Source organism: Zea mays, chromosome 3, assembly GCF_902167145.1.
Source record: "Zea mays cultivar B73 chromosome 3, Zm-B73-REFERENCE-NAM-5.0, whole genome shotgun sequence".
Classification (NCBI taxonomy): domain Eukaryota; kingdom Viridiplantae; phylum Streptophyta; class Magnoliopsida; order Poales; family Poaceae; genus Zea; species Zea mays.
Window position 1 is genome coordinate 2,593,475 of NC_050098.1, and position 24,888 is coordinate 2,618,362.

A 24,888-nucleotide genomic window follows, 5' to 3' on the forward strand; every position below is an offset into this window, starting at 1 on the left:
CCAGCAGCACGGAGGCACTACCTAGCAAGGTGGCACAAGTGGAAGCTATTGGGCTCAATGAAGATGAGATGACACTCATCATCAAGCGTTTCAAGACCGCACTAAAAGGACGCAAAGAGTACCCCAACAAGAACAAAACAAGGGGAAAGCATTCCTGCTTCAAATACGGTAAGACTGGTCATTTCATAGCTCAATGCCCCGATAATGATAATGACCAGGAACAAGAAAAGTATGGGAAGAAAGAGAAGAAGAAGAATTACAGGAAGGCGAAGGGCGAGGTGCATCTTGGAAAGGAATGTAATTCTGACTGCTCTTCATCCGACTCCGACGATGAAGGATTGGTTGCCTCGGCCTTCAACAAATCTTCACTCTTCCCCAACGAACGCCATACTTGCCTTATGGCTAAGGAGAAAAGGTATGTATTCGGGACACTCCCAAGTATACTTCTTCTAGTGATGAAGAGTCATCTGAAGATGAAGTAGACTATACTGATTTGTTTAAAGGCTTAGATAGAAATAAAGTAGACAAAATTAATGAATTAATTGATGCCCTTAATGAAAAGGATAGACTGCTAGAGAAGCAAGAAGATATTTTGTATGAAGAGCATGACAAATTTATTAGTGTCCAAAAATCTCTTGCTCTAGAAATTAAAAGAAATGAATTGCTATCCTCTGAGTTGTCTGCTTGCCATGAATCTGTCTCTAGATTAAGGAGTTTAAATGATGAATTAAATGCTAAGCTAGAGGAAGTTAATAAATCTAGTTCATGTGTAGAGCATGTTGTTATTTGTAATAGATGTAAGGATTTTGATGTTGATGCCTGTGATGAACATTGTGTTTCTATTACTAAATTAAATAATGAGGTGACAAGTCTTAATGCTTAACTTAAGACTTGCAAGGATGATTTTGATAAATTGAAATTTGCTAGGGATGCCTACACTGTTGGTAGACATCCTTCAATTAAGGATGGACTTGGTTTTCGAAGGGAAACCAAGAACTTAACAAGCCAAAAGGACTCTCGTTCTCAACAAGGAGAAAGGGAAGGCCCGTATGGCAAGTAGTCCACAAAGGAACCATGCTTTTATTTATGATAGGAAAATTGCTAGTCATCCTCATTATAATAAGAGTCATGTTCATGTTGGTTATAATGATTCACATGCTATGTTTGCCTCTAGCTCTACTTTGGTTCAAGGTAGAAGTAGGCCTAGGAGAAATCATGTTGTGCCTCATGCTCCTAGAAAAATGTGCAATAGACCTTCTACTGTTTATCATGTCTACAATACTTCTTTTATGCTTTCATGTAAAAATGCAAAAGTAGTTGCTAGGAAGCTGGGATCCAAATGCAAGGGAGATAAGACTTGTATTTGGGTTCCAAAAGTTATTGTGACTAACCTTGTAGGACCCAACAAGAGTTGGGTACCTAAAACCCAAGATTAAATTGCTTTGCAGGTTTATGCATCCAGGGGCTCAAGCTGGATTATCGATAGCGGATGCACAAACCACATGACAGGGGAGAAGAAAATGTTCACCTCCTACGTCAAGAACAAGGATTCCCAGGATTCAATCATCTTTGGAGATGGGAACCAAGGCAAGGTCAAAGGATTAGGAAAAATAGCCATTACATCCGAGCATTCTATCTCTAATGTGTTTTTAGTTGAATCGCTCGGGTATAATCTGTTATTTGTGAGTCAATTGTGTAACATGGGTTATAATTGTTTATTCACAAATGTAGATGTATTTGTTTTTAGAAGAAGTGATGGTTCACTAGCTTTCAAGGGTGTACTAGATGGCAAGCTCTATTTAGTTGATTTTTCGAAAGAGAATGTCGATCTAGATGCATGCTTAATAGCTAAGACCAATATGGGTTGGCTTTGGCATCGCCGTCTAGCACATGTTGGGATGAAGAACCTTCATAAGCTTCTAAAAGGAGATCATGTGTTAGGACTAACCAATGTCTGTTTTGAGAAAGACAGACCTTGTGCAGCATGTCAGGCAGGGAAACAGGTGGGAAGCACTCATCACGACAAGAATGTGATGACAACATCAAGACCACTGGAGCTTCTTCACATGGACCTCTTTCGACCCGTTGCCTACATTAGCATCGGGGGAAGTAAGTATGGTCTTGTAATTGTTGATGACTTTTCCCGCTTCACTTGGGTATTCTTTTTGTAGGAAAAATTAGAAACCCAAGGGACCCTAAAGCGCTTTCTAAGGAGGGCTCAAAATGAATTTGAGCTAAAGGTGAAAAGATAAGAAGCGACAACGGGTCCGAGTTCAAGAATCTGCAAGTTGAAGAGTTTCTTGAGGAGGAAGGCATCAAGCACGAGTTCTCCGCTCCCTACACACCACAGCAAAACAGTGTGGTAGAAAGGAAGAACAGGACGCTTATCGACATGGAGAGAACGATGCTTGGAGAGTTCAAGACACTCGAGCGGTTTTGGTCGGAAGCTATGAACACAGCCTGCCACGCCATAAACCGGCTCTATCTGCATCGCCTCCTCAAGAAGACCTCCTACGAACTCCTTACCGGTAACAAACCCAATGTCTCTTACTTCGTGTATTTGGGAGCAAATGCTACATTCTGGTGAAGAAAGGTAGACAGTCTAAATTTGCTCCCAAGGCTGTATAAGGGTTTTTACTAGGGTATGACTCAAATACAAAGGCATATAGGGTCTTCAACAAATCATCAGGATTAGTTGAAGTCTCTGGCGACGTTGTATTTGATGAGACTAATGGCTCTCCAAGAGAGCAAGTTGATCTTGATGACATAGATGAAGATGAAGTTCCGACGGCCGCAATGCGCAAGATGGCGATATGTGATGTGCGACCACAAGAACTACAGGAACAAGATCAACCTTCTTCCTCAACACTGGTGAATCCCCCAACTCAAGATGATGGACAGGTACCTCAAGAAGAGGAGCGTGATCAAGGGGGAGAATAGGAAGAACAGGCCATGGAGGAAGAAGCACTACGGGTCCCTCCAACTCAAGTCCGAGCAACGATCCAATGAAATCACCCCGTCGATCAGATTCTGGGTGACATTAGCAAGGGAGTAACTACTCGCTCACGCTTAGCTAAATTTTGTGAGCATTACTCGTTTGTCTCTTCTATTGAGCCTTTCAGGGTAGAAGAGGCCTTGCAGGATCCGGATTGGGTGTTGGCCATGCAGGAAGAGCTCAACAACTTCAAGAGAAATGAAGTCTGGAGCCTGGTGCCACGTCCAAAGCAAAATGTTGTGGGAACCAAGTGGGTGTTCCGCAACAAGCAAGACGAGCACGGAGTGGTGACAAGAAACAAGGCTCGACTTGTGGCAAAAGGTTATGCCCAAGTCGTAGGTTTGGATTTCGAGGAGACTTTTGCTCCTATGGCTAGGCTAGAGTCAATTCGAATTTTATTAGCCTATGCCGCTCACCACTCTTTTAGGTTGTTTCAAATGGATGTGAAGAGTGCTTTCCTCAACGAGCCAATCAAGGAGGAAGTATACGTGGAACAACCCCCTGGCTTTGAGGATGACAGGTATCCCGACCACGTGTATAAGCTCTCTAAGGCGCTCTATGGACTTAAGCAAGCCCCAAGAGCATGGTATGAATGCCTTAGAGATTTCTTAATTGCTAATGCTTTCAAGGTTGGGAAAGCTGATCCCACTCTTTTTACCAAGACTTGTGATGGTGATCTTTTTGTGTGCCAAATTTATGTCGATGACATAATATTTGGTTCTACTAACCAAAAGTCTTGTGAGGAGTTTAGCAGGGTGATGACTCAAAAGTTTGAGATGTCGATGATGGGCGAGTTGACCTACTTCCTTGGGTTCCAAGTGAAGCAACTCAAAGACGACACCTTCATCTCCCAAACGAAGTACACTCAGGATCTTCTCAAGAGGTTTGGGATGAAGGACGCCAAGCCCGCAAAGACACCGATGGGAACCGACGGGCATGTCGACCTCAACAAAGGAGGTAAGTTCGTTGATCAAAAGGCATACCGATCCATGATAGGTTCATTACTTTATTTATGTGCTAGTAGACCGGACATTATGCTTAGTGTATGCATGTGTGCTAGATATCTGAAAGGGAATTAGGCTTACACCTATTTTCCTAATTGATTTTGGTGGTTGAATTGCCCAACACAAATAAATTGGACTAACTAGTTTGCTCTAGTCTATAAGTTATACAGGTGCCAAAGGTTCACACTAAGCCAATAAAAAGACCAAAGGGTTCAACAAAAGAGAGCAAGGGATAACCGAAGGTTGCCCTGGTCTGGCGCATCGGACTGTCCGGTGTGCCACCGGACAGTGTCCGGTGCACCAGGGAACTCGACGCCCAACTCATCACCTTCGGGAATTCTCAGAGGTGCTACGCTATAATTCACCGGATTGTCCGGTGCTACACCGGACAGTGTCCGGTGCCCCAAGGGAGAGCGATTCTGAACTCGCCAGCTTCGGATTTCCGCTCCGCTATAATTCACCGGACATGTCCGGTGCACACCGGACTGTCCGGTGAGCCAGCGGAGCAACGACTACTTCGCGCCAACGGTCGACTGCAACGCATTAAATGCGCGCCTGCGCACGCAGAGGAGTAGTGCACACGCGGGTGGCACAGCAGACAGTCTACAGGACTTGTCCGGTGCACCACCGGACAGCCAGGCGGGCCCACAAGTCAGAGCTTCAACGGTCGGAACCCAACGGCCAGGTGACATGGCTGGCGCACTGGACACTGTCCGGTGGCGCACCGGACTGTCCGGTGCGCCATGCGACTGCAGCCTTCAACAAACGGCTAGTTTTGGTGGTTGGGGTTATAAATACCCCCAACCACCCCACATTCAAGTCATCCAAGTTTTCCACCTTCCAACTACTTACAAGAGCTAAGCATTCAATACAAGACACACCAAAGTGATCAAATCCTCTCCCAATTCCACACAAGGCTTTAGTGATTAGTGAGAGAGATTTGTTGTGTTCTTTTGAGCTCTTGCGCTTGGATTGCTTCTTCTTTCTCATTCTTTCTTGAGATCAAACTCACTTGTAACTGAGGCAAGAGACATCAATCGTGTGGTGGTCCTTGCGGGAACTTCGTGTTCCAAGTTGATTGAGAAGAGAAGCTCACTCGGTCTAAGTGACCGTTTGAGAGAGGGAAAGGGTTGAAAGAGACCCGGTCTTCGTGACCACCTCAACGAGGAGTAGGTTTGCAAGAACCGAACCTCGGTAAAACAAATCATCGTGTCTCGCTCTTTATTCGCTCACGATTTGTTTTGCGCCCTCTCTTTCAGACTCGATTATATTTCTAACGCTAACCCGGCTTGTAGTTGTGATTAACTTTGCAAATTTCAGTTTCGCCCTATTCACCCCCCCTCTAGGCGACTTTCAATTGGTATCAGAGCCTGGTGCTTCGTTAGAGCCTAACCGCTCGAAGTGATGTCGGGAGATCACGCCAAGAAGGAGATGGAGACCGGCGACAAGCCCACTACAAGCCACGGGAAGGCTTCATTGGAAGAGTCCCGCAACAAAGGGAAGGGGAAGGAGAAGAAATCCTCTTCCCACAAGTCACATCGGAGTGGGGACAAGAAAAAGAAGATGAGGAAGGTGGTCTACTACACCTCCAGCTCCGACGCGCCGTCCGGCACTTCTAAGCGCCATGAGCGCAAAAAGTTTAGTAAGATCCCCTTACGCTATCCTCGCATTCCTAAACATACGCCATTACTTTCCGTCCCATTAGGCAAACCACCAACGTTTGATGGTGAAGATTATGCTAGGTGGAGTGACTTAATGCGATTTCATCTAACCTCACTCCACAAAAGTATATGGGATGTTGTTGAGTTTGGTGTACAAGTACCATCCGTAGGGGATGAAGATTATGATGAGGATGAAGTGGCCCGAATCCAACATTTCAACTCCCAAGCCTCAACTATACTCCTCGCCTCTCTAAGTCAAGAGGAGTATAATAAGGTGCAAGGGTTGAAAAATGCTAAGGAGATTTGGGACACGCTAAAGACCGCGCACGAAGGAGACGAGGTGACCAAAATCACCAAGCGGGAAACGATCGAAGGGGAGCTCGGTCGCTTCCGACTTCGCCAAGGGGAGGAGCCACAAGACATGTACAACCGGCTCAAAACCTTGGTGAACCAAGTGCGCAACCTCGGGAGCAAAAAATGGGATGACCACGAAATGGTTAAGGTTATTCTAAGATCACTTGTTTTCCTTAACCCTACTCAAGTTCAATTAATTCGTGGCAATCCTAGATATACACTAATGACTCCCGAGGAAGTAATCGGGAATTTTGTGAGCTTTGAATTGATGATCAAAGGCTTAAAGAAGATCAACGAGCTTGACGGCCCCTCCACGTCCGAAGCTCAACCGGTCGCATTCAAGGTGACGTAGGAAAAGAAAGAGGAGTCTACATCGAGTAGACAACCAATCGACGCCTCAAAGCTCGACAATAAGGAGATGGCGCTCGTCATCAAGAGCTTCCGCCAAATCCTCAAGCAAAGGAGGGGGAAAGATTACAAGCCCCGCTCCAAGAAAGTGTGCTACAAGTGTGGTAAGCTCGGTCACTTTATAGCAAAATGTCCTATTTCTAGTGACAGTGACAGGGGCGACGACAAGAAAGGGAGAAGAAAAGAGAAGAAGAAATACTACAAGAAGAAGGGTGGCGACGCCCATGTATGCCGCGAGTGGGACTCGAACGAGAGCTCCTCCGACGAGGACGCCGCCAACATCGCCATCAACAAGGGTCTTCTCTTCCCCAACGTCGGCCACAAGTGCCTCATGGCAAAGGACGGCAAAAAGAAGAAGGTAAAATCAAGATCCTCCACTAAATATGAAACCTCTAGTGATGAGGATGATGCTAGCAATGAGGAGGATAACTTGCGTACTCTTTTTGCCAACCTAAACATACAACAAAAAGAAAAATTAAATGAATTGATTAGTGCTATTCATGAGAAGGATGATCTCTTGGACACCCAAGAGGACTTCCTTATTAAAGAGAACAAAAAGCATGTTAAGGTTAAAAATGCTTACGCTCTAGAAGTAGAAAAATGTGAAAAATTATCTAGTGAGCTAAGCACTTGCCATGAGACTATTGACAACCTTAGAAATGAGAATGCTAATTTGTTAGCTAAGGTTGATTCAAATGTTTGTGATGTTTCAATTCCAAATCTTAGCAATGATAATGTTGATTTGCTTGCTAAGATTGAAGAATTGAACATTTCTCTTGCTAGCCTTATAAATGAAAATGAAAAATTGCTTGCTAAGGCTAAAGAATTAGATGTTTGCAATGCTTCCATTTCCGACCTTAGAAGTAAAAATGATATATTACATGCTAAGGTTGTAGAATTAAAATCTTGCAAACCCTCTACATCTACCGTTGAACATACTACTATTTGCACTAGATGTAGAGATGTTAACATTGATGCTATTCATGATCACATGGCTTTAATTAAACAACAAAATGATCATATAGCAAGATTAGATGCTAAAATTGCTGAGCATGACTTAGAAAACGAAAAATTTAAATTTGCTAGAAGCATGCTCTATAGCGGGAGATGCCCTGGCATTAAGGATGGCATTGGCTTCCAAAAGGGGGACAATGTCAAACTTAATGCCCCTCCTAAGAAATTGTCCAACTTTGTTAAGGGCAAGGCTCCCATGCCTCAGGATAACGAGGGTTACATTTTGTACCCTGCCGGTTATCCCGAGAGCAAAATTAGGAGAATTCATTCTAGGAAGTCTCACTTTGGCCCTAATCATGCTTTTATGTATAAGGGTGAGGCATCTAGTTCTAGGCAACCAACCCTTGCTAAGTTGCCTAAGAAGAAAACTCCTAGTGCATCAAATGACCATAATATTTCATTTAAAACTTTTGATGCTTCATATGTTTTAACTAACAAATCCAGCAAGGTAGTTGCAAAATATGTTGGGGGCAAGCACAAGGGGTCAAAGACTTGTGTTTGGGTACCCAAAGTTCTTGTGTCTAATGGCAAAGGACCCAAAACCATTTGGGTACCTAAAGCCAAGAACTAAACTTGTTTTGTAGGTTTATGCATCTGGGGGCTCAAGTTGGATCATCGACAACGGGTGCACAAACCACATGACAGGGGAGAAGAAGATGTTCTCCTCCTACGAGAAAAACCAAGATCCCCAACGAGCTATCACATTCAGGGATGGAAATCAAGGTTTGGTCAAAGGATTGGGTAAAATTGCTATATCTCCTGACCATTCAATTTCCAATGTTTTCTTGTAGATTCCTTAGATTACAATTTGCTTTCCGTTTCGCAATTATGTCAAATGGGCTACAACTGTCTATTTACTGATGTAGGTGTCACTGTCTTTAGAAGAAGTGATGATTCAGTAGCATTTAAGGGAGTGTTAGAGGGTCAGCTATACTTGGTAGATTTTGATAGAGCTGAACTCGACACTTGCTTAATTGCTAAGACTAACATGAGTTGGCTCTGGCACCGCCGACTAGCCCATGTTGGGATGAAGAATCTTCATAAGCTTCTAAAGGGAGAGCACATTTTAGGATTAACAAATGTTCATTTTGAGTAAGACAGGATTTGTAGCGCATGCCAAGCAGGAAAGCAAGTTGGTGCTCATCATCCACACAAGAACATCATGACGACTGACAGGCCACTGGAACTCCTACACATGGACCTATTCGGCCCGATAGCTTACATAAGCATCGGCGGGAGTAAGTACTGTCTAGTTATTGTGGATGATTATTCTCGCTTCACTTGGGTGTTCTTTTTGCAGGAAAAATCTCATACCCAAGAGACTTTAAAGGGATTCTTGAGACAGGCTCAAAACGAGTTCGGCTTAAGGATCAAGAAAATTAGAAGCGACAACGGGACGGAGTTCAAGAACTCTCAAATTGAAGGCTTTCTTGAGGAGGAGGGCATCAAGCATGAGTTCTCTTCTCCCTACACGCCACAACAAAATGGTGTAGTGGAGAGGAAGAATAGAACTCTATTGGATATGGCAAGAACCATGCTTGATGAGTACAAGACTTCGGATCGGTTTTGGGCCGAGGCGGTCAACACCGCCTGCTACGCCATCGACCGGTTATATCTACACCGAATCCTCAAAAAGACATCATATGAACTCCTAACCGGTAAAAAGCCCAATATTTCATATTTTAGAGTCTTTGGTAGCAAATGCTTTATTCTTGTCAAAAGAGGTAGAAAATCTAAATTTGCTCCTAAGACTGTAGAAGGCTTTTTACTAGGATATGATTCAAACACATGGGCATACAGAGTCTTTAACAAGTCCTCTGGACAAGTTGAAGTTTCTCGTGACGTTGTGTTTGATGAAACTAACGGCTATCAAGTAGAGCAAGTTGATCTTGATGAGATAGGTGATGAAGAGGCTCCGTGCATCGCGCTAAGGAACATGTCCATTGGGGATGTGTGTCATAAGGAATCCGAAGAGCCTCCAAATGCACAAGATCAACCATCCTCCTCCATGCAAGCATCTCCACCAACTCAAAATGAGGATGAGGCTCAAGTTGATGAAGGAGAAAATCAAAGAGATGAGCCACCTCAAGATGACGACAATGATCAAGGGGGAGATGCAAATGATCAAGACAAGGAGGATGAAGAACCAAGACCGCCACACCCAAGAGTCCACCAAGCAATCCAACGAGATCACCCCGTCGACACCATCCTCGGCGACATTCATAAGGGGGTAACCACTAGATCTCGTGTTGCACATTTTTGTGAATATTACTCTTTTGTTTCCTCTATTGAGCCACACAGGGTAGAGGAAGCACTACTGAGAGCACCTAGGGGGGTGAATAGGTGATCCTGTAAAACTCGAACTTAATGCCACAAAAACTTGGTTAAGCGTTAGCACAGTATTGCCAAGTGGCTAGAGAGGAGTCTCAACAAAACACAATAACCACAAAGATATCAATCACAGAGATGGCACGGTGGTTATCCCATGGTTCGACCAAGACCAACACTTGCCTACTCCACGTTGTGGCGTCCCAACGGACGAGGGTTGCAATCAACCCCTCTCAAGCGGTCCAAAGACCCACTTGAATACCATGGTGTTTGCTTTTCTTTTCTATGTCCCGTTCGCGAGGAATCTCCACAACTTGGAGTCTCTCGCCCTTACAAAGATGTTCACAAAGAAGCACAGAGTAAGGGAGGGATTAGCAACTCACACAAGACACAAAGATCACAACAAATACGCACACACAAGACCCAGACTTAAGCTCAAAAGACTAGCACACTAGAACGGAGCTCAAATCACTAGAATGTCGAACAAGTGCGCAAGAATGGAGTGTGAGTGATCAAGATTGCTCAAGGAATGCTTGGTTTATTCCTCCATGCGCCTAGGGGTCCCTTTTATAGCCCCAAGGCAGCTAGGAGCCGTTGAGAGCAATCCGGGAAGGCAATTCTTGCCTTCTGTCGCCTGGTGCACCGGACAGTCCGGTGCACCACCGGACACTGTCCGGTGCGGATTTCCTTCCTTATTTGGCGAAGCCGACCGTTGGCAGCCTTGGAGCCGTTGGCGCACCGGACACTGTTCGGTGCACACCAGACAGTCCAGTGCCCCTTCCTGACCGTTGGCTCAGCCACGTGTCTCGCGCGGATCGCACAGCCGACCGTTGGCCCGACCGACCGTTGGCTCACCGGACAGTCCGGTGCACACCGGACAGTCCGGTGAATTATAGCCGTACACCGTTAATTTATTCCTGAGAGCGCCAAGTTCGTCTGAGCCAGCTTGGCACACCAGACACTGTCCGGTGCGCCACCGGACAGTCTGGTGCACCCAGACCGAGCTGACTTTGGCTGAACAGAGCCATCTCATTTCCAATTCAATTTTTCCTGTTTCCAGCACTTAGACACAAAACATTAGTCCATAAACAATGTACTAAGTCTAGAAACATACCTTTTGACATGATTTGCACTTTGTCCACCACATTGCATAGATCAACACAAAAGCACTTGCGTTGGCACTCAATCACCAAAATACTTAGAAATGGCCCAAGGGCACATTTCCCTTTCAATCTCCCCCTTTTTGGTGATTTATGCCAACACAACATAGAGCAACTAGAACAAGTGCAATATCAATGCAAATGAAAACTCAATATAGTTTTGATTCATATTTGGCATATATGGATCACTCTTTGCCACCACTTGGTTTGTTCAAACTCAATTTCCTATCTCTAAGTCAAATTCACTTGTAGAGACATAAAGAGAGGTATTCCAAAAGAAATTGATCAAGGATTTCAAGAGCTCCCCCTTTTTCCCATAATCAACACTTCTCTCCACAAGAGGCCAACTTTTGACAAAAGAGACAATAAAAGAGTTTTGACAAACCAAAAGCTCTATTCTACTATTTTCAAAATTTCTCAAGTGGTAGCTGATCCATTTATTGCTTTGGCCTTTATTTTCTCCCCCTTTGGCATCAAGCACCAAAACGGGATCAATCTTGGCCCTAGAACCCCATTGCCTCACCAAAATCTTCAATAAGAATACAAAGGCAATAAGAGTACGTGAGATGAACTTGGAATAAGTTACCCTCTCATCGGAGTGCAGTGGAAGTCTTTCATGGTCCAAGTCCACCTTTTCCCTTTCAAACCTCCTTTGAGACTAAAACAGGCAAACTCAAGCACACGGTTAGTCTCAAAGGGTCAAGTTGTAGCACAGCTCCCCCTAAATATGTGCATCACTTGCAAAAAGGACTTGTGAGGTCCGGGGAGTGTTTGTACAACTTGAGCACCACTAGTAAACAACAAAATGCATAAGGAACATGATCAAAGGCATAAACACATGTATGCTATAAATTAATCCAAGTTCCGCGAATCTAAGACATTTAGCTCACTACGCAACTTGCAAAAGGTCTGCTCATCTAAAGGCTTGGTAAAGATATCGGCTAGCTGGTTCTCGGAGCTAACATGAAACACTTTGATATCTCCCTTTTGTTGGTGGTCTCTCAAAAAGTGATGCCGGATGTCAATGTGCTTTGTGCGGCTGTGTTCAACAGGATTATCCGCCATGCGGATAGCACTCTCATTATCACATAGGAGTGGGACTTTGCTCAGATTGTAGCCAAAGTCCCTGAGGGTTTGCCTCATCCAAAGTAGTTGCGCGCAACATTGTCCTGCGGCAACGTACTCGGCCTCAGCGGTGGATAGGGCAACGGAGGTTTGTTTCTTAGAACTCCATGACACCAGGGATCTTCCTAAGAATTGGCACGTCCCCGATGTACTCTTCCTATCGACCTTACATCCAGCATAGTCAGAGTCTGAATATCCAATCAAGTCAAAGGTAGACCCTTTTGGATACCAGATCCCGAAACAAGGCGTAGCGACTAAATATCTAAGAATTCGCTTCACGGCCACTAAGTGACACTCCCTTGGATCAGATTGAAATCTAGCACACATGCATACGCTAAGCATAATATCCGGTCTACTAGCACATAAATAAAGTAAAGACCCTATCATAGACCGGTATGCTTTTTGATCAACAGACTTACCTCCTTTGTTGAGGTCGGTGTGTCCGTCGGTTCCCATCAGAGTCTTTGCGGGCTTGGCGTCCTTCATCCCAAACCTCTTGACCAAATCTTGTGTGTACTTCATTTGGGAGATGAAGGTTCCATCCTTGAGTTGCCTCACTTGGAACCCAAGGAAGTAGCTTAACTCGCCCATCATCGACATCTCGAATTTCTGAGTCATCACCCTGCTAAACTCTTCACAAGACTTTTGGTTAGTAGAACCAAATATTATGTCATCGACATAAATTTGGCACACAAAAAGATCACCATCACAAGTCTTAGTAAAAAGAGTTGGATCGGCTTTCCCAACCTTGAAAGCATTAGCAATTAAAAAGTCTCTAAGGCATTCATACCATGCTCTTGGGGCTTGCTTAAGTCCATAGAGCGCCTTAGAGAGCTTACACACGTGGTCGGGGTACCGTTCATCCTCGAAGCCAGGGGGTTGCTCCACGTACACCTCCTCCTTGATTGGCCCGTTGAGGAAAGCGCTCTTCACATCCATTTGGAACAACCTGAAAGAATGGTGAGCGGCATATGCTAACAAAATACGAATGGACTCTAGCCTAGCCACAGGAGCAAAAGTCTCCTCAAAGTCCAAACCTGCGACTTGGGCATAACCTTTTGCCACAAGTCGAGCCTTGTTCCTCGTTACCACTCCGTGCTCGTCTTGTTTGTTGCGGAACACCCACTTGGTTCCCACAACATTTTGCTTGGGACGAGGCACAAGTGTCCAAACTTCATTTCTTTTGAAGTTGTTGAGCTCCTCCTGCATGACCAACACCCAGTCCGGATCTAGCAAGGCCTCTTCTACCCTGAAAGGCTCAATAGAAGAGACAAAGGAGTAACGCTCACAAAAATTAACTAATCGAGATCGAGTAGTTACTCCCTTGCTAATATCACCCAAAATTTGGTCGACGGGATGATCCCTTTCAATCATAGCTCGAACTTGGGTTGGAGGTGCCGATTGTGCTTCTTCCTCCATTATATGATCATCTTGTGCTCCCCCTTGATCACACGCCTCCTGTTCATCATCTTGAGTTGGGGGATGCACCATTGTTGAGGAAGAAGGTTGATCTTGCTCATCTTGTTCCTGTGGCCGCACATCTCCAATCGCCATGGTGCGTATTGCAGTCGTTGGAACTTCTTCTTCATCTACATCATCAAAATCAACAACTTGCTCTCTTGGAGAGCCATTAGTCTCATCAAATACAACGTCGCTAGAGACTTCAACCAAACCCGATGATTTGTTGAAGACTCTATACGCCTTTGTATTTGAGTCATAACCTAACAAAAACCCTTCTACGGCTTTGGGAGCAAATTTGGAATTCCTACCCTTCTTCACTAGAATGTAGCATTTACTCCCAAACACTCGAAAATACGAAACATTGGGTTTGTTACCGGTTAGTAGCTCGTACGACGTCTTCTTGAGGAGGCGATGAAGGTAGACCCTGTTGATGGCGTGGCAAGCAGTATTCACGGCTTCCGACCAAAAACGCTCGGGGGTCTTGAACTCTCCAAGCATCGTTCTTGCGATGTCTATAAGCGTCCTGTTCTTCCTCTCTACCACACCATTTTGCTGTGGTGTGTAGGGAGCGGAGAACTCGTGCTTGATCCCTTCCTCCTCAAGGTACTCCTCCACTTGAAGGTTCTTAAACTCGGACCCATTGTCGCTCCTTATCTTTTTCACCTTGAGCTCAAACTTGTTTTGAGCTCTCCTTAGGAAGCGCTTGAGGGTCCCTTGGGTTTCAGATTTATCCTACAAAAAGAATACCCAAGTGAAGTGGGAAAAGTCATCAACTATAACAAGACCATACTTACTTCCTCCTATACTTAGATAGGCGACGGGTCCGAAGAGGTCCATGTGAAGCATCTCCAAAGGTCTTGATGTGGTCATCACATTTTTGGTGTGATGAGAGCTTCCCACCTGTTTGCCTGCTTGACAAGCTGCACAAGGTCTATCTTTTTCGAATTGCACATTAGTTAAACCTATCACGTGTTCTCCCTTTAGAAGCTTGTGAAGGTTCTTCATCCCCACATGTGCTAAGCGGCGATGCCACAGCCAGCCCATGCTAGTCTTAGCAATTAAGCATGCATCTAGACCGACCTCCTCTTTTGCAAAATCAACTAAGTAAAGTTTGTCGTCTAATACACCCTTAAAAGCTAGTGAACCATCACTTCTTCTAAAGACAGACACATCTACATTTATGAATAGACAATTATATCCCATATTGCATAATTGACTAACAGATAACAAATTATATCCAAGAGACTCAACTAAAAACACATTAGATATAGAGTGCTCGGATGAAATAGCAATTTTACCTAACCCTTTTACCTTGCCTTGATTCCCATCACCGAATATTATTGAATCTTGGGAATCCTTGTTTTTGACGTAGGAGGTGAACATCTTCTTCTCCCCTGTCATATGGTTTGTGCATCCGCTGTCGATAATCCAGCTTGAACCCCCGGATGCATAAACCTGCAAGGCAAATTTAGGCTTGGGTCTTAGGTACCCAACTCTTGTTGGGTCCTACAAGGTTAGTCACAATTGTCTTAGGGACCCAAATGCAAGTTTTGTCTCCCTTGCATTTTGCCCCTAATTTTCTAGCAACTATCTTCCTATCCTTTCTACAAATAGCAAAGGAAGCATTTAAAGCATGATATATTGTAGAAATTTCATTAACTTTTCTAGGAACATTAACAACATTTCTCCTAGGGATATGAACAAAATATCTCCTAGACAGATCTTTACCATGCATACAGGAAGAACTTGAAGCAAACATGGCATGAGAGTCAAAAGCATCATAAGCATTACAACTCCTATAAGACTGTCTTCTATCATGATACATAAAAGCATGGTTCTTTTTAGCACAACTAGCCATAGGGGCCTTCCCTTTCTTCTGGGCTGAGATGGGAGCCTTATGGCTTGTTAAGTCCTTGGCTTCCCTCTTGAAGCCAAGCCCATCCTTAATTGAGGGGTGTCTACCAATCGTGTAGGCATCCCTTGCAAATTTTAGCTTATCAAAATCACTCTTGCTAGTCTTAAGTTGGGCATTAAGATTAGTCAATTCATCATTCAATTTGGAAATTGTAACAAGGTGTTCATTACAAGCATCAATGTCAAAATCTTTACACCTATTGCAAATCGTAACATGTTCTACACAAGAGTTAGATTTATTAGTTATCTCTAACTTAGCATTCAAATCATCATTTATGCTCCTTAAGCTAGAAATTGTCTCATGGCAAGAAGATAGTTCACAAGAAAGCATTTCATTTCTTTTAACTTCTAAAGCATGAGATTTTTGTGCCTCTACAAATTTGTCATGCTCTTCATATAAAAGGTCCTCTTGTTTCTCTAAGAGTCTATCCTTTTCATTCAAGGCATCAATCAATTCATTAATCTTATCTATTTTAGTTCTATCCAATCCCTTGAACAAACTAGAGTAATCTATTTCTTCATCACTAGACTCATCATCACTAGAAGAATCATAAGTGGCATTGTTTCGATTACATACCTTCTTCTCCTTCGCCATGAGGCATGTGTGACGCTTGTTGGGGAAGAGAGATGACTTGTTGAAGGCGGTGGCGGCGAGTCCTTCATTGTCGGAGTTGGATGACGAACAATCCGAGTCCCATTCCTTGCCAAGGTGTGCCTCGCCCTTAGCCTTCTTGTATGCCTTCTTCTTCTCCCTCTTGTTCCCCTATTCCTAGTCACTATCATTATCGGGGCAGTTAGCGATAAAATGACCAATCTTACCACACTTGAAGCATGAGCGCTTCCCCTTTGTCTTGGTCTTGCTTGGCTGCCCCTTGTGACCCTTTAGCGCTGTCTTGAAGCGCTTGATGATGAGAGCCATCTCTTCATCATTTAGCCCTGCCGCCTCAACTTGTGCCACCTTGCTAGGTAGCGTCTCCTTGCTTCTTGTTGCCTTGAGAGCAAAGGGTTGAGGCTCATTGATTGGACCATTCAATGCGTCGTCCACGTATCTCGCCTCCTTGATCATCATTCGCCCGCTCACAAACTTCCCAAGAACTTCTTCGGGCGACATCTTGGTGTACCTAGGATTTTCACGAATATTGTTCACCAGATGTGGATCAAGTACAGTAAAGGACCTTAGCATTAGGCGAACGACGTCGTGGTCCGTCCATCGCGTGCTTCCGTAGCTCCTTATTTTGTTGATGAGGGTCTTGAGCCGGTTGTATGTTTGGGTTGGCTCCTCGCCCCTTATCATTGAAAATCTCCCGAACTCGCCTTCTACCAACTCCATCTTGGTGAGCAAGGTGACGTCATTTCCCTCATGAGAGATCTTGAGGGTGTCCCAGATCTGCTTGGCATTGTCCAAGCCGCTCACCTTATGGTACTCATCCCTACACAAAGAGGCTAACAACACAGTAGTAGCTTGTGCATTTTTATGAATCTGTTCATTAATAAATATAGGACTATCCGAGCTATCAAATTTCATTCCATTCTCAACAATCTCCCATATACTTGGATGGAGAGAGAACAGGTGACTACGCATTTTGTGACTCCAAAATCCGTAGTCCTCCCCATCAAAGTGTGGAGGTTTGCCAAGAGGGATGGAAAGCAAGTGTGCATTTGAGCTTTGCGGAATACGAGAGTAATCGAAAGAAAAGTTCGAATTAACCGTCTTTCTTTTGTCGTAGTCGTTGTCATCTTTGTCCTTTTGGGAAGAAGTGGACTCATCGCTGTCGTCGTAGTAGACGATCTCCTTGATGCGTCTTGTCTTCTTCTTCTTCCCATCTTTGCGTTTGTGGCCCGAGCCCGAGTCGGTAGGCTTGTCATCTTTGGGCTCGTTGACGAAGGACTCCTTCTCCTTGTCATTGATCACAATCCCCTTGCCCTTAGGATCCATCTCTTCGGGCGGTTAGTCCCTTTCTTGAAGAGAACGACTCTGATACCAATTGGGAGCACCTAGAGGGGGGTGAATAGGTGATCCTGTAAAACTTGAACTTAATGCCACAAAAACTTGGTTAAGCGTTAGCACAGTATTGCCAAGTGGCTAGAGAGGAGTCTCAACAAAACACAATAACCACAAAGATATCAATCACAGAGATGGCACGGTGGTTATCCCGTGGTTCGGCCAAGACCAACGCTTGCCTACTCCACGTTGTGGCGTCCCAACGGACGAGGGTTGCAATCAACCCCTCTCAAGCGGTCCAAAGACCCACTTGAATACCATGGTGTTTGCTTTTCTTTTCTATGTCCCGTTCGCGAGGAATCTCCACAACTTGGAGTCTCTCGCCCTTACAAAGATGTTCACAAAGAAGCACGGAGTAAGGGAGGGATTAGCAACTCACACAAGACACAAAGATCACAGCAAATACGCACACACAAGACCCAGACTTAAGCTCAAAAGACTAGCACACTAGAACGGAGCTCAAATCACTAGAATGTCAAACAAGTGCGCAAGAATGGAGTGTGAGTGATCAAGATTGCTCAAGGAATGCTTGGTTTATTCCTCCATGCGCCTAGGGGTCCCTTTTATAGCCCCAAGGCAGCTAGGAGCCGTTGAGAGCAATCCGGGAAGGCAATTCTTGCCTTCTGTCGCCTGGTGCACCACCGGACACTGTCCGGTGCGGATTTCCTTCCTTATTTGGCGAAGCCGACCGTTGGCAGCCTTGGAGTCGTTGGCGCACCGGACACTGTCCGGTGCACACCGGACAGTCCGTTGCCCCTTCCTGACCGTTGGCTCGGCCACGTGTCTCGCGCGGATCGCGCAGCCGACCGTTGGCCCGGCCGACCGTTGGCTCACCGGACAGTCCGGTGAATTATAGTCGTACACCGTTAATTTATTCTCGAGAGCGCCAAGTTTGCCTGAGCCAGCCTGGCACACCGGACACTGTCCGGTGCACCACCGGACACTGTCCGGTGCGCCACCGGACAGTCTGGTGCACCCAGACCGAGCTGACTTTGGCTGAACAGAGCCATCTCATTTCCAATTCAATTTTTCCTGTTTCCAGCACTTAGACACAAAACATTAGTCCATAAACAATGTACTAAGTCTAGAAACATACCTTTTGACATGATTTGCACTTTGTCCACCACATTGCATAGATCAACACAAAAGCACTTGCGTTGGCACTCAATCACCAAAATACTTAGAAATGGCCCAAGGGCACATTTCCCTTTCAACTACAAGATTCAGATTGGGTGGTGGCGATGCAAGAGGAGCTCAACAACTTCACTAGGAACGAGGTATGGCATTTGGTTCCACGTCCCAATCAAAATGTTGTAGGAACCAAGTGGGTTTTCCGCAACAAGCAAGATGAGCATGGTGTGGTGACAAGGAACAAAGCCCGACTTGTGGCCAAGGGATACTCACAAGTCGAAGGTTTGGATTTCGGTGAAACCTATGCACCCATAGCTAGGCTTGAGTCGATTCGTATATTATTAGCCTATGCTACTTACCATGGCTTCAAGCTTTATCAAATGGACGTGAAGAGTGCCTTCCTCAATGGACCAATCAAGGAAGAGGTCTATGTTGAGCAACCTCCCGGCTTTGAAGATAGTGAGTATCCTAACCATGTTTATAAATTCTCTAAGGCGCTTTATGGGCTCAAGCAAGCCCCAAGAGCATGGTATGAATGCCTTAGAGATTTCCTTATCACTAATGGATTCAAAGTCGGAAAGGCCGATCCTACACTCTTTACCAAAACACTTGAAAATGATTTGTTTGTATGCCAAATTTATGTTGGTGATATTGTATTTGGGTCTACTAACGAATCTACATGTGAAGAGTTTAGTAGGATCATGACACAGAAATTCGAGATGTCTATGATGGGGGAGTTGAAGTATTTCTTGGGATTTCAAGTAAAGCAACTCCAAGAGGGCACCTTCATTAGCCAAACGAAGTATACTCAAGATATTCTAAGCAAGTTTGGGATGAAGGATGCCAAACCCATCAAGACACCCATGGGAACCAATGGGCATCTCGACCTCGACACGGAAGGTAAATCCGTCGATCAAAAGGTATACCGGTCGATGATAGGCTCTTTACTCTACTTATGCGCATCTCGACCGGATATTATGCTTTCCGTATGCATGTGTGCAAGATTCCAAGCCGACCCAAAGGAAGCTCACCTTACGGCCATAAAACGAATCTTGAGATATTTAGTTTATACTCCTAAGTTTGGGCTTTGGTATCATAGGGGCTCCACTTTTGATTTAATTGGTTATTCGGATGCCGATTGGGCGAGGTGTAAAATTAATAGGAAGAGCACATCGGGGACTTGCCAGTTCTTGGGAAGATCCTTGGTGTCTTGGGCTTCAAAGAAGCAAAATTCCGTAGCTCTTTCCACCGCTAAAGCCGAGTATATTGCCGCAGGTCATTGTTGCGCGCAACTACTTTGGATGAGGCAAACCCTTAGGGACTACGGTTACAAATTAACCAAAGTTCCTCTTCTATGTGATAATGAGAGTGCAATCCGCATGGCGGATAATCCCGTTGAGCATAGCCACACTAAACACATAGCCATTCGGTATCATTTTCTAAGGGATCACCAACAAAAGGGCGATATCGAGATTGCATATATTAACACTAAAGATCAATTAGCCGATATCTTTACCAAACCACTAGATGAACAAACTTTTAACAAACTTAGGCATGAGCTAAATATTCTTGATTCTAGGAATTTCTTTTGATGTCTTGCACATATAGCTCATAAGTATACCTTTGATCATGTCTCTTTTATATATACTATGACTAATGTGTTTTCAAGTGAATTTCAAACCAAGTCATAGGTGTATTGAAAGGGAATTGGAGTCTTCGGCGAAGACAAAGGCTTCCACTCCACTCCATAACTCATCCTTCGCCGTCGCTCCGAGCAACTCTCCGTTTTTGGTATAATCTTCACTCATATGTCTTTTACCAAAGGGGGAGAAAGTAATTTCAAGGGCTTATATTCCACTCAAAGTATCCGTTTTTGGCGATTCATGCCAAAGGGGGAGAAAGTATTAGCCCAAAGCAAAAGGACCGCACCACCACCCTAATTTTAAAAACTAATGATTTCCAATTGGTAAATTTCAAATAGGTATCTTATTGTGTTCAAAAGGGGGAGAGAGTAGTATTTTCAAAATTAATATCTTAAAACCCTCTTGAACACTAAGAGGAGAATTTATTGAGGGGAGTTTTGTTTAGTCAAAGGAAAAGCATTTGAAACAGGGGGAGAAAATTTCAAATCTTGAAAATGCTTTGCAAAATTCCATTCATTTATCTTTGACTATTTGCAAAAGAACTTTGAAAAGGATTTACAAAAGAATTTGCAAAAACAAAACATGTGGTGCAAGCGTGGTCCAAAATATTAAAAATAAAGAAACAATCCATGTGTATCTTATAAGTATTTATATTGGCTCAATTCTAAGTAACCTTTGCACTTACATTATGCAAACTAGTTCAATTATGTTCTTCTATACTTGCTTTGGTTTGTGTTGGCATCAATCACCAAAAAGGGGAGATTGAAAGGGAATTAGGCTTACACCTATTTTTCTAATTGATTTTGGTGGTTGAATTGCCCAACACAAATAAATTGGACTAACTAGTTTGCTCTAGTCTATAAGTTATACAGGTGCCAAAGGTTCACACTAAGCCAATAAAAAGACCAAAGGGTTCAACAAAAGAGAGCAAGGGATAACCGAAGGCTGCCCTGGTCTGGCGCACCGGACTGTCCGGTGTGCCACCGGACAGTGTCCGGTGCACCAGGGAACTCGATGCCCAACTCATCACCTTCGGGAATTCTCAGAGGCGCTACGCTGTAATTCACCAGACTGTCCGGTGCTACACCGGACAGTGTCCGGTGCCCCAAGGGAGAGCGACTCTAAACTCGCCAGCTTCGGATTTCCGCTCCGCTATAATTCACCGGACATGTCCGGTGCACACCGGACTGTCCGGTGAGCCAGCGGAGCAACGACTACTTCGCGCCAACGGTCGACTGCAACGGATTAAATGCGCACCTGCGCGCGCAGAGAAGCAGTGCACGCGCGTGTGGCACACCGGACAGTCTACAGGACTTGTCCGGTGCACCACCGGACAGCCAGGCGGGCCCACAAGTCAGAGCTTCAACGATCGGAACCCAACAGCCAGGTGACATGGCTGGCGCACCGGACACTGTCCGGTGCGCCATGCGACTGCAGCCTTCACCAAACGACTAGTTTGGTGGTTGGGGTTATAAATACCCCCAACCACCCCACATTCAAGTCATCCAAGTTTTCCACCTTCCAACTACTTACAAGAGCTAAGCATTCAATACAAGACACACCAAAGTGATCAAATCCTCTCCCAATTCCACACAAGGCTTTAGTGATTAGTGAGAGAGATTTGTTGTGTTCTTTTGAGCTCTTGCGCTTGGATTGCTTCTTCTTTCTCATTCTTTCTTGAGATCAAACTCACTTGTAATTGAGGCAAGAGATATCAATCGTGTGGTGGTCCTTGCGGGAACTTCGTGTTCCAAGTTGATTGAGAAGAGAAGCTCACTCGGTCTAAGTGACCGTTTGAGAGAGGGAAAGGGTTGAAAGAGACCCGGTCTTCGTGACCACCTCAACGGGGAGTAGGTTTGCAAGAACTGAACCCCGGTAAAACAAATCATCGTGTCTCGCTTTTTATTCGCTCACGATTTGTTTTGCGCCCTCTCTTTCGGACTCGATTATATTTCTAACGCTAACCCGACTTGTAGTTGTGATTAACTTTGCAAATTTCAGTTTCGCCCTATTCACCCCCCCTCTAGGCGACTTTCAATATCAATCCGACCCCAAGGAGTGTCACCTTGTGGCCGTTAAGCAAATTCTTAGGTATTTAGTTGCTACGACTTGCTTCGGGATCTGGTATCCAAAGGGGTCTACCTTTGACTTAATTGGATACTCAGACTCCGATTATGCCGGTTGCAAGGTTGATAAGAAGAGTACATCAGGGACGTGCCAATTCCTAGGAAGGTCCCTAGTGTCTTGAAGTTCCAAGAAACAGACATCTGTTGCCCTATCCACCGCTGAGGCCGAGTACGTTGCCGCAGGACAGTGTTGCGCGCAACTACTTTGGATGAGGCAAACCCTCCGGGACTTTGGCTACAATCTGAGCAAAGTCCCACTCCTATGTGACAATGAGAGTGCAATTCGCATGGCGGATAATCATGTTGAACACAACCACACTAAGCACATAGACATCCAACATCACTTCCTGAGGGACCACCAGCAAAAGGGAGATATCGAGGTGTATCATATTAGCATTGAGAACCAGCTAGCCGATATCTTCACCAAGTCGTTAGATGAGAAAACCTTTTGTAGGTTGCGTAGTGAGCTAAATATCTTAGATTCGCGTAACTTGGATTGATCTATAGCATACATGTGTTCTATGCCTTTGATCATGTTACTTTATGTATATTTGTGGTGCTCAAGTTGTATAAGACCTCCCCGGACCTCACAAGTCCATATGCAAATGGTGCACATATTTAGGGGGAGATGTGCTACAACTTGACCCTTTGAGACTAACCTGGTTGTTTGAGTATACTTGATGTAGCCTCAAAGGTGCATTGAAAGGGAAAGGTGAACTTGGACAATAAAAAGACTTCCACTGCACTCCGGTATTAGTGTACTTACTTCCAAGTTCATACTAGCAATCTCATTGTCTTTTTGCTCTTAATTGACAATTTTCGGTGAGGCAATGGGGTTAAAAGACCAAAAATGATCCTGTTTTGGTGCTTAATGCCAAAGGGGAAGAAATTAAGGCCAAAGCAAATGGATCAGCCAACCACTTGAGAATTTTGAAAATAATAGAGTTAGAATTTTTGTTTTGTCCAAAATACTCTTATTGCGAAATTTGGTCTCTTGTGGGGGAGAATTTTGATTATGGGAAAAGGGGGAGTTTTTGGTACTTGATCAATTTTACTCCTGGAATATCTCTCTATTTGCCCAAACAAGGTTGTTTGACTTAGAGATAGGAAAAAGAATTTGATTTGCAAAAACAAACCAAGTGGTGGCAAAGAGTGATCCAAATATGCCAAATCATTAACGAAAACAATTTGGTCTTCGATTGCATTGATGTTGCATTTCTTTTGTTGCTTTTTGATGTGTTGGCATAAATCACCAAAAAGGGGGAGATTGAAAGGGAAATATGCCCTTGGGCAATTTCTATAAGTATTTTGGTGATTAGATGCCCAACACACTAAATTGAGTACCTTATGAGATAAATGTGTGAGAAGTGCAAATCAGAGACAAAGGTATGTTTCTAGACTTAGTATATTGTTTTGTATACTAATGTGTTTGTCTAAGTGCTAGAAACAGTGACAAAAGAACAGAAAAAGAAAAAGGAAAAGGAGGTGGCTATGTGCAGCCAACACCAACTCTGGCCAGGTGCAACGGACTGTCCGATGGTGCACCGGACAGTGTCCGGTGTGTCAGGCTGGTCGGCGGTGAACTGGCCGCTCTCTGGAAAAGGCAGAGGCGTACAACTATAATTCACCGGACTGTCTGGTGAGCCAACAACCGGTCGCGCGATCTGCGGGCGACGCGTGGCCCGCAACAACGGGCGGTTGGGCACACCGGACTGTCCGGTGTGCACCGGACAGTGTCCGGTGCGCCAATCGACCCCGAGGACCAACGGTCGGATGCACCAAATTTGGAAGGAGATCGCGCACTGGACAGCTACAGTGACTGTCCAGTGGTGCACCGGACTGTCCGGTGCACCACCCGGCAGAAGGCAAGTTTGGCCTTCCAAGTTGACCTCCAACGGCTCTTAGCTGCCTTGGGGCTATAAAAGGGACCCCTAGGCGTATGGAGGAGCTACCTAAGGTTACAAGAAACATTCTAAGACTCTCAGACTCCGACTCCATGCATTTGATTCTCTGTGTTAGCGATTTGAGCTCCATTTGAGTTGCGAACTCCGTGTGTTGTGCTTCGAGCTCAAGTTGTGACTTGTGTGCGTGGTTGTGCTATGGATTTGAGACTTGTGTGTGTTGCTCTCCCAACCTTACTCCGTGCTTTCTTTGTGATCTCTATTGTAAGGGCGAGAGACTCCAATTTGTGGAGATTCCTCGCAAACGGGAACAATACTCTAAAGGAAAAGACCGTGGTATTCAAGTTGATCATCGGATCACTTGAAAGGGGTTGAGTGCAACCCTCGTCCATTAGGACGCCACAACGTGAAAGTAGGCAAGTGTTACTTGGCCAAACCACGGGATAAATCGCGTGTCTCTTGTGATTGTTTTTCTTGGTGATTATTGTGTTCACAAGAAGATCGCTTCATAGCAACTTGATTAACTCACGCTAACATTTCTATAATCAAGTTTGTGTCCATTTAGTATTTGATTTTACAGGATCACCTATTCACCCCCTCTAGGTGCTCTTAGAGACGCAAACAATAATACCCATCACGAGCCGAGACGGGCTCCATAGTC

General features: G+C 44.7%; 1 protein-coding gene across 1 annotated transcript in view; it reads left to right on the forward strand.

Annotated features, from left to right (window-relative positions):
* Positions 1–24,888, forward strand: part of LOC103651713 (uncharacterized) — a 30,690-nt gene that overhangs the window by 1,107 nt on the left and 4,695 nt on the right. The window lies entirely within an intron of this gene.